Source organism: Thermobia domestica, chromosome 3, assembly GCF_964235325.1.
Source record: "Thermobia domestica chromosome 3, izTheDome1.hap1.1, whole genome shotgun sequence".
Taxonomy (NCBI): domain Eukaryota; kingdom Metazoa; phylum Arthropoda; class Insecta; order Zygentoma; family Lepismatidae; genus Thermobia; species Thermobia domestica.
Window position 1 is genome coordinate 143614299 of NC_137456.1, and position 9865 is coordinate 143624163.

Genomic DNA, 9865 nt, shown 5'->3' on the forward strand with positions numbered 1-9865 from the left:
GTTTTCTTCCCTACTTGAGAAATGTTATATTGCTTTCCTTGGTGAATCCTTTCCTTCAACCATCAGAAAATCGACTTAAACTAATGCTTTTGCAAAATTCTGCTTTCTTTAAAGCCTCAAATGGAAACATGACTGCAGAAAGTTTCGGAAAGTGTTTCTATTTTCACTGCTAGCTTCCGATTTTAGATAGTATATATATTTGTAAAGAAGGTGAGGGGGTTCACGTGCACCGGTGCGTCACCCCTAAATCCGGCACTGTGCGTCTCCAATTTAAATATTCTGTTGAGCTAATCTCCCTTGAATTGGCTAAAAGATAACTTAAAAGTGTAAGATATGAAAGGGCTGCGAAAAGACTAAGGACGAGGTGCACTTTGGCATGGTATGTCGGAAACTCATTATTGATTATATCAGTCCGATCGGATGATTTCATTATATAAATTTCAATGAATCAGTTTCAAAATTGTATCTGAGGCCGCGATGGTTCAATGGTAGAGCACTCACCTTTTACGTGTGAGGTTCCTAGTTCGGTCCCAACTTATGCTAAGCGGACTTTTGGCAGAGGAACATCGTGTGCGTGGATTTTCTTGTGGTTCTTCCGTTTCCCGAATCAGTTTCTAAATCATATCTGGGGCCGGGATAGTTCAGTGTTAGCGCACTCACCTCTGATGCGTGGGATCCCTAGTTCGTTTCCAGCTCATGTTAAGTAGGCTTTTGGTAGATGAACATTCTGTTCGTGGATTTTTTCGTGGTTGTTTCGTTTCCTTCCACTTTTCTCATTCTACCTGCTTTCATTCATTCTTATTCATTGATTTACCTTGTACCTCTTTGCAATACTTTGCAAGTTTATAACTGCCCAGTTATAAAGGTTTGAGAGGCGCGGGTTTTATTATATTTGGGGAACCTCGCCGGAACTTGAGTCTGGTGTCCTTGGTGGGTAAACAGGACATTCTGTAAGAATATATCACATAATACATGACCCTTACCATACCATCTGAAATTCAAGAGTACTAATCGTTGAAATACTACACAGATTCCGATATTCTCCACATCTTTCTTCCAGAATTGTGAACACTTATTTTCGCTAAAATCTTGTCTAAAATATCTGACTTAAATTTTAATAAATATCTATATACTAGGTATCTACACATGATCAACTTCCTGAACATAATCGTAAGATTGCTCACATCTGCCTTTGATGACTGGTAAAACTATTTTTATTAGTTTATATTGATTTAAAAAAAAAAAACACCTGAAATTTTAACTTTTACTCATATATTCCTTACTATTTTGGTTATCCTTCCTAACTAAAATAATTTTATGACGGAAGCCATCCTCATGTTCATCACTACAGAAACCTTATTATTGAGACCTTTAGTGTGCCGAGCCAATTCAGTCTCGGTTGGTATCAACCATCTCCCTAAGGCCGCGTTGTCACTTTACATGAATCTTTTAGCTATTATAAAAAATCTTGCAACTCGCTCTTTCTATTTAATGTTTTCTATATATTACAACTTTCAGAAAGCAAGAAATATATCTCCACCCATGCAGCACTGCACTCTAGTGGACAAATAGTGAACATCCTCATTAAAAACGTGTATTTTGGCGCGCTATCCCTCCACCCAGAAAGCTGCACATGGTTGGACTCCTTGCAAGATGAAAAAAAAAATGTATGTCCCTTTCGAGACTATGTTTACATAGAGAAATATTGTAGGGTTTCAAGATTAAAAAAAAAAAAAATGACAGCTACAGGATTCAAGTAACGAGGCAACGCAGTCTAAGATATTTCTTCTATTATCTTTCTACCTGATTCTTGGGCTACCGAAATGTCTCTTTCTTTCAAATTTCTTAATAGAACTAGTATGTACTACGAGCGTATTTCCCACGCAAGTAACGTATCTAGCTCGTTTAAGGTGTCTCGACTTTATTATCCGAATACTATTCGACGATCTGCAACTGTCACGATGTTTTGCATTGTGTAATTTTCTAAATTCGTCTGTTGGTTTGTCGTTTTCGCTTTAATGAGAACTTCAAATCCACATAATAAGTCGGGGAGACTTATCCATTTGTGTTTACTTAATTTAATTCTATATTAGTCTTGATGATATTGGGTTTTTGTCATGGTAGTAATTAGGTATTGGACAATGTTTAGCAGGAGTCCAGCCAAGGGCGCCGATCCCAGGGGGCCCGGACTCCCCAAAGCTCATGTGAGCCCCGGCATTGTATTTATGAATATACAATATTTGTCATAATTTGAATGCAATTTGTCTTAAAAATCCTCATATATGCCTTCTGCATCTGAATTCCCCCCCCCAAATTTCCAGAGAAATCGGCGCCCTTGGGTCCAGCTATGTTTTCTAAAAAAAATGTTATAATTTCGGTAGTTTCTGTTCACATTAGGTTAGTTTATGTTAGTTTAGATTACTTCCGGTTAGGTTAGGTTACTTTATGTTAGATTATATTAGCGTAGGGGTCTGGCATAATTTTCAAAAATGTTAGAGAATTTCGCTTATTTCTATTAATATTAGATTAGTTTAAGTTTGTTTAGTTTAGGTTATTTTAGATTTGGTTAGGTTATGTTAGGTCTAAGCACTTGCATCTTCCATTTCTTACGTAAATTTTGTATTTTTTACGTACTTCTGGACCCCGTCTGCTAAACAATTACATATGTATTTCCTATTAGTAATATACCGTATTTATTTTGTCATTGATTTCGTTTTTATTAATTACTTCTGCAGCTGAGTAGTGAAATTTATTCACTTCCTTTTGTTATCTTTCTTACGACTTAAAATTAATTAGATTTATTTAGATTTAACCGACTGCCTAATGGGCCAGGCAAATAAAATGATACATAGGTAATGCAATGTAGGGAAAACTATAAAACAATGTTGTGCTGTACATGTATTTAACTTTCTATAGCTACAGAAAATTCATCCTATGGTCACTATCTAAGAATAACACGCTTGAGTTTTCCTAAGGCAAAAAAGAACAAAGAAATGAGTTAGGCCTAGTTTATGTAGGAAACAATACAGCACTATGCTTCCTGAAGTACAAGGGGCTTATTGGCCCAAAACAACTTGCAATAAACACATGGCGATTAGTTCTAGTACAGGAACTTGAATATTAGTTAGTACAGAAAAGACATTGCATAATTTCCTGAACCTCTTTGAACATTGGATTGCAATCTACAATATATTAGTACTAGCTAATTAAATAAAGACGCTTCGTAGTGAACAAAGACGGTCGGTAAATCAGGTATTAAATTGCAAACCTTTTATTGGTTTGTCGTATGCCGCAACTCACACAGTAATTTATATTAAAACATCTAGGTGTGATTATTTATATGAAAAATGCTTTATTTTGTTATTGATTTCATTAAAGATTATTACGGGGATATTTATTTAGCCTCAACAGTAAATCTAAAGAAAACCTTCGCATACTTACTATCTGCGAAGCAAGTTAGAACTTGCTCACGAATCGCTATTCTTCTTTATAATGCCTATATTTTATTTAATTTTTATTTGGAGTTAACAATATTAAAATTCTCATAAATAAGTAATTTTCTATCTTACATTACATATTAATATTCATTTAATGCTGAGTTTTATTATCATAAGTTATCTCTTGTGATGAATAACTCCTCACCGCAGTCACTTCCTCCTTATTTATAATCAGTGTTGCTAGATAAAATTGGGAAATGATCAATTAGAAAATCCATAATTGGTTCAAACATTATAGGTGCGTATTACAAGGAAATAAATAGTGCTAAAGTTATATAATAGGAAATAAAACGAACGATATTTTTAAGAGAGTAAAATTTTAATAAGTATTTTAAAAATTAAGTTAAAAATAACAAGTTGATAGAGTGGGAACTGCAAGAACCAATCGTTTAAAAAAAATGCGAAAGCATATTATACTTGCTTACCTTTTAGACAAATAACCTGAAATGTAGAGGGTTTTCAGTATAGAGAGTGTTTCAAAACAACACCGACGACGGTTGGGAGGTTATTCATGATACCAAGATAACACAAAAAGTATACACCAATCTGGGTGTAGAAATGCCTTCTTCCGGCGCTACGACTGGAAAAGAATACTTTGGGGGCACATCTAGGAGAGTGGTAGGGGAATTTCTAAAAATAAACGAAAATGACCGAAATTAGTGTCGAATCTATAATTTTCGGGATGAGTGGGGTAAATGCTGATACTCCCGATACCGTATGTCCTAGTACGGCCCTCATTAGCATCTCTGGGGGAATAAGGTGCCTTGTGCAATAATCGAAAATGACCGATATTAGCGTCGAATGAATAGTTCTCGAGATCTCTAAGCTAATTGGTGACAAACCCTGTTGCCGTTTAACTCCGAGTTCAGCCCTAGTGCGGTAAGACTCTTCTAGCCCATCGAGTGAATGGGAAGGAAAACGTGTGATAATAATAATAATAATAATAATAATAATAATAATAATAATAATAAAAAAATGATCGATGTTAGTGTCGAATCCATAGTTTTCAGAGTCAATAAGATGAATAGGAACACTTCCGATTAGGGTTGCCAACTTAGCCACTTTGTGGCTAGATCTGGCCATTTTGAGTACCTGACTAGCCACAAATTTTCGAAAAAAACACTAGTGGTTTTTCTAGCCATATGCTGTTTTGTTTCTAGCCATTTCTAGCCATTTTCTGAGTTAGCTTAAACATTCTGTGCGAGTGATTTTACTATTTTTTGAAGTTTTATGTGTTTTCTAAGTAGTAGGGTTCTAAATCCCCTGCTAGAATTGACCCTCTGGAAGATAGCATTGATGGTCATATTGATCCCTCACTATATCTTGGAGACATAGTAGAGGAGATCGAAACCTGTAAGTTACCAGTAGACAGAAGTGAGAAAAATCTTCGGAGAAGACGTGTAAGTATTAGGAAAATACTCGTTAAAGAAATTCATAATAAACTTCCTGATAATATAGACACCCTTCAGAAAATGTCGCCTATCAGTGTCAAAGAGGATTTGAAACTAGTGAAACAGTCTTTTACTGAGTTAACTTTAGTGTTCACCTTGGAATTTGAAGATAATATCGATAAAATTGATAATCAGCGGGAAATGTTTCATGAAATGGGTAATTAAGTTTTCAACTGAAGAATTTTTGCAAGAGGTAAATAAGTACATAGATGCAGCGAGAGAGAGTATGGGCCTTATGCAGAGACGTTTTGACGTCTGATTAACGCCATACTACGTAGTTGACTAAAGGAGGATTATCAAAATTGTATTCAGAGTCTCTGATTAGGACGTAGTATTTGACGAAGTTAATCACATATGACTAATTAATCTAGAGCAGAGGCTACTCTTTTACCCACGGTTTAGCGTGCAACACAACATTTCGTATTTCATATATTTTCATTTTTAAAGACTACGCATGCGCTCATCTACTTTTCCGTAGTTGCCACATTTATTTTTCTCACCCGATGCATTGGGGTTATATAAGTTAATCATACCCAAATCATCATTTTAGTTGTACTCAAAGTAAACTCTGAATACCATAACGTGCACCTCCCTTAGTAAATTGTTAGTATGCGTACTAACTAGTCTAAGACTAACCCTAGATTAACGAATTTTCTCTGAATACCGCCCTATATCTAGAATTAGTTTCGTTTTTTTTTTTTTTTTTAATCATACTGACGCTTTCACATTCGAACACGGAAGTGAAGCATGTATTCAACCAGGTGACTATAGTCAAAAACAGAGTTTGGAGCAGGTTGAAAACAAAAACGCTTTTTTCTTTTTAATTTTAAAAGTGAGATTTGGGTACGCGATGTGCGAGTGTTATTTTCGATACGAATTAATTTCAGCCATAGATTTAGTCCGGGCGCCAAACGGGAAAAAGGCGGGTAACCTTTGTTTGTGGTGTGGTAAAGGTTTTATAATTGAATTTGATAGTTTAGTATGTGTGGGTTTCGAAACCGCTTGATGCCACTTTGTCACCCTTGGGCAAATTTAAATATTCAAGATGGCGTCCAATATTACGGATTAAATATACATATTGTAAATGTAAAGCGATTTCTACAAACAAGGTGTCATTTTCTATGTTTTTTTTCCAGGTCTAAGAACTCAAAAATGAAATCTCTTAAACGGAGCTACAGAAATCTAAATATTCAAGATGGCGTTAAATATGGCGGATCAAATATACATATTTAAATTTTAAGTAATTTCCATAAATAAGGTGTCATTTTCTGTTCTTAAGATCGAGAAATGAAGAAATGGTGTTAATAAAGAACAATAATGATAATATAAGTACGTATCTCTATACTTTATATGGAATAGTCTACTCCATGTGCAAGACGTAGGCGGATCGATCACGAACCGCGGCGGCTTGCGCCAAAAATTTGGCGGGCCGATGGCGGCTAACGTGGCGGTACCGTGACGAAATTACACGAATGCCGCAATTTTGCAGCCATGGCGGTAATAAGGCGGCATCCTCCGTTTCTCCTCATCTGAACCGCTAATGCCGCCCTTAAACAGTCCCATGGCCTCTTCGTAATGTAACGTGTGCACGTTCCAAGTTAAAAAAAAAAAAAAAAAGAAAAGAAAATGAATTGCAATAAATCATGGACTTAAAATAATAAATAACAGAAATGGAAAATAATGAAAAATCTAAGGACATTCAAGTTACGTTGAAATGGTCGTTTAAATGAAAATTTAAAAATGTTATTCTTTTTTTACTTTTTAAGATTGTGAAAATAGCTTCTTTTGCTGAGTTGTTTCTTCGAAGTAAAGGTGTGTTGTAAACAACTGCTCTGGAAGCAATGAAGCATACGCGTGATGACATAGTTGTCGGTTGCGCTGATCTGGCCTTGGTGGGTGGGCGGAGTCTTCCCTCCCTACCAGGCTTCGTTCATGCGAGCGAGCGACGGCTGAGTCATTACGCATGGAAAAACATAGAAGTGAAGTTGTCTTCTCGGCTGCATTTGTGCCTGTAGTGCGAATTGTGTGATATTGAGTTTAAAGGGATTTGACTTTACGAGTTAAAAAGTTTCTATTACGGAATCTATAATATTAATTTTGATACTAAATCGGAGGTTAATTGTCTTTAATATGCTTAAATCAGATGGGTTAGTTTCCTAGCTTAAATAATTCGTGACTGAAAGTAAAAAAAAAAAAAAAAAAAAAAGGGCTGTGATTCAATGTTCTTACTACTTTAGTAGGTTTAAAAAAAAAAGAGAGGAATAAAAATTTAGTAGTGAATATCCGTTTAATATGCGAGTTAAATACACTAAAATTAGCTGGTAACTTAATTTTTGTAGGAGAATTGTGCCTAATTGGAGTACTTGGGAGGGGAGTTCAGACCCTTTGACCAAACTAAAACTAGCTTGTAAAATTCGGTTAAAACAGATAGTTATGTCGCTTTGTCACTTAACTAACTACGGTAGATAACCTGTTTGACTATCATAAATTTAACTTTAAACAGTAGTAATTTTGTTTAGAATTGATAAAATTGTGATGAATTATTGTAGTAATACTCAGTCTAATGCAGGTTATAAAACTTATAATTTCAAGAATTAATTGATCTTTATAAAATGGTTTGAATTAATACCTGAATTTAAAGTGTATAATATTCTATTGCGGTAAAATTCAGTAATTAAAATCCGGAAGTTTGAAGTAAATTATAAAGGGAGAGCTCTGAATTGTAGCTATAATTCCTAGCTTAAAGTTTCAAATATATTTTTTTTAAATCCAATTAACTTTCTGATTCTAGAATGAGCTTGTAATTAAATCGTGAATTTTTGCAATTAATATTCTGTTGGGGAAAATTGGGACTCATTCATTTTTGTATGGCAGTTGGTTTTTAAGTAGAGAAAGTCAAATTCCAATCCATGGTGGTGATGTGGAGTCTCTGGATAAAGGCGTAAGAATGTTTTTTTTTTTATATTAGATATTTGAATCTGGTGAGTATTACAGAGTATTTAATATTACTGGTTACGGTTGAGTAGAGTAGTGGTAGAGTAAGTTTTGGTAGAATTTCATCTTACTCATTACCCAATTGCGTTAATAGTATTATAAAAGTAAACGTAATAGATTGCTGTCTGGTTGAAATAAGTAAAATATAAATTAAAATAAACTAAAACCGATTAGAGTCAAATCATCAATCTCATTTTCCGGGTGATTAAAATTATAGATTACGGAAGAATTAAAATTGGACTCACAAAAAATTATACTTTATTCCTTCTAGAGCAGTCTGTAGTGTTTTTCAAGAAGCTATTGTAATTAAAGATTTGATGATATTAAGTTTGCTTCAATCCAGAGTTACGACCATTTTCTATATTTTTTATCTGTGATAATTTTCTTAATTTATTAAATTCAAGAGATATATTTAGTTAATTTTCATCGAAAGGTTTTGATTGGAAAAATTGTATATAGAAGTCTCAATAATTATTAAAAGTCTTGAATTGAAAATAAAATTTTATTTCTACCTGAATAATTCAATCAGTGTTTGAAAGAGACGGGTAATGTTAAATGGAAGAGGCGAAATAGTTTATTTTTGTGGGGGTTTACAGGTGCAGCTGAGAGGTACTGCTTCGGCTGAAGTCACTCGCACTTTAAATAATCCAACCAAAGAATATCTTTTTTTTGCTTTATTGCGAATTATGGTTGTAGTAAAGTGTGATAGCGATAAATGTGACAGTAACCACCAGTGCCGGCGTGTAACCGCCAGTACCGCCATTTAACCGCCACGTGGCCGCTTCATAACCACCAGTGCGGGCTTGAAACCGCCAGTACCGCCATTAACCCGTCACATGGCGTTTTCGTTGCCGCCTTTATTCCTCTTCTCTCCATTTTGCCATCAACGTATAGCATTGATATTTATACCCTGAGAAGTTCTATACCAAAGCAATGGCAAAGCTTTTGTACTTGAATTATTTCCTTACACACAAATATACAAGTCACTCAAATACAATTAATATAGTAAAATAGCATTTATGCTAAGTATTTCGTTTAAATTATGAAGAGCTTCTTCAATTCCACATAGTCTCTCATTGTGTGCAACTAAAAAAGAAAACATATTAAATTTTCAGCATGTTATCTTACCATATTAATTGTATTTAATATGGTAAAATAACATGCTGATTTTTTTTTTTTTTTTTTTTTTTTAGTTGCACAAACTGAGTGACTATGTAGAACTGAAGAAGCTTTTCATAATTTAAAAGAAATACTTAACATATGTTATTTTACTATATTAATTGTATTTGAGTGACTCGTATGTTTGTAAGGAAATAATTCAAGTACTAAAGCTTTGCCATGGCTTTGGTATAGAACTTCTCAGGGTATAAACATCAATGCTATATGTTGATGGTAAAATGCATTAAAACCAAAACTTTGATATGTATCGATATTAACATTTTTGTGAATCGCTTGTTGACCCTCACAACTGACATTTTGTTTTTACAAAATGCGTTTTATTCTCGATTATGATTACAAGCATGAAAATGCATCGTCTTGTATGCTACATTTAAAATTGTTACACCAAAATATATACATTCATGCCAGTATAATCAAAATAAAGAGATAAATCGCGTTTTGGCAAATGTTGTAGTTTTTTTTTTTTCATTTTTTTTAAAATAAACGATTCGTATAACAAATTAGTATACGTCCTCGTCACAAAGCTTCAACCATTGAAATGAAATATTCGATTGCTTACAGCACGTATGTGTATGTTCCCCATCAGGAAGTCGCGGTTGGCAGGAGAGATTGCCGCCGTCGACGGTGGCAGGCCGCTGGTAGGCAGCCGGCACCTGTCCGCGGCGGCACGACGATCTACTTGTTCAAAGTTGCCGACCTTTTGCCGAGGCGGCAAGCGGTCGAAAATCGTAAAAAAAAAAAAAA

The 9865-nt window shown here is 34.6% G+C and overlaps 1 protein-coding gene across 2 annotated transcripts in view; it reads right to left on the bottom strand.

The window, feature by feature from the left end:
• LOC145680784 (uncharacterized) overlaps positions 1–3650 on the bottom strand; it is a 101108-nt gene extending 97458 nt beyond the window's left edge. For both annotated transcript variants that reach the window (XM_081751789.1, XM_081751788.1), the window contains exon 1: positions 3442–3650. The gene's annotated coding sequence lies outside the window, so the exon portion shown is untranslated. The remainder of the gene's footprint in view (positions 1–3441) is intronic.
• Between the last annotated feature and the right edge of the window lie 6215 nt (positions 3651–9865).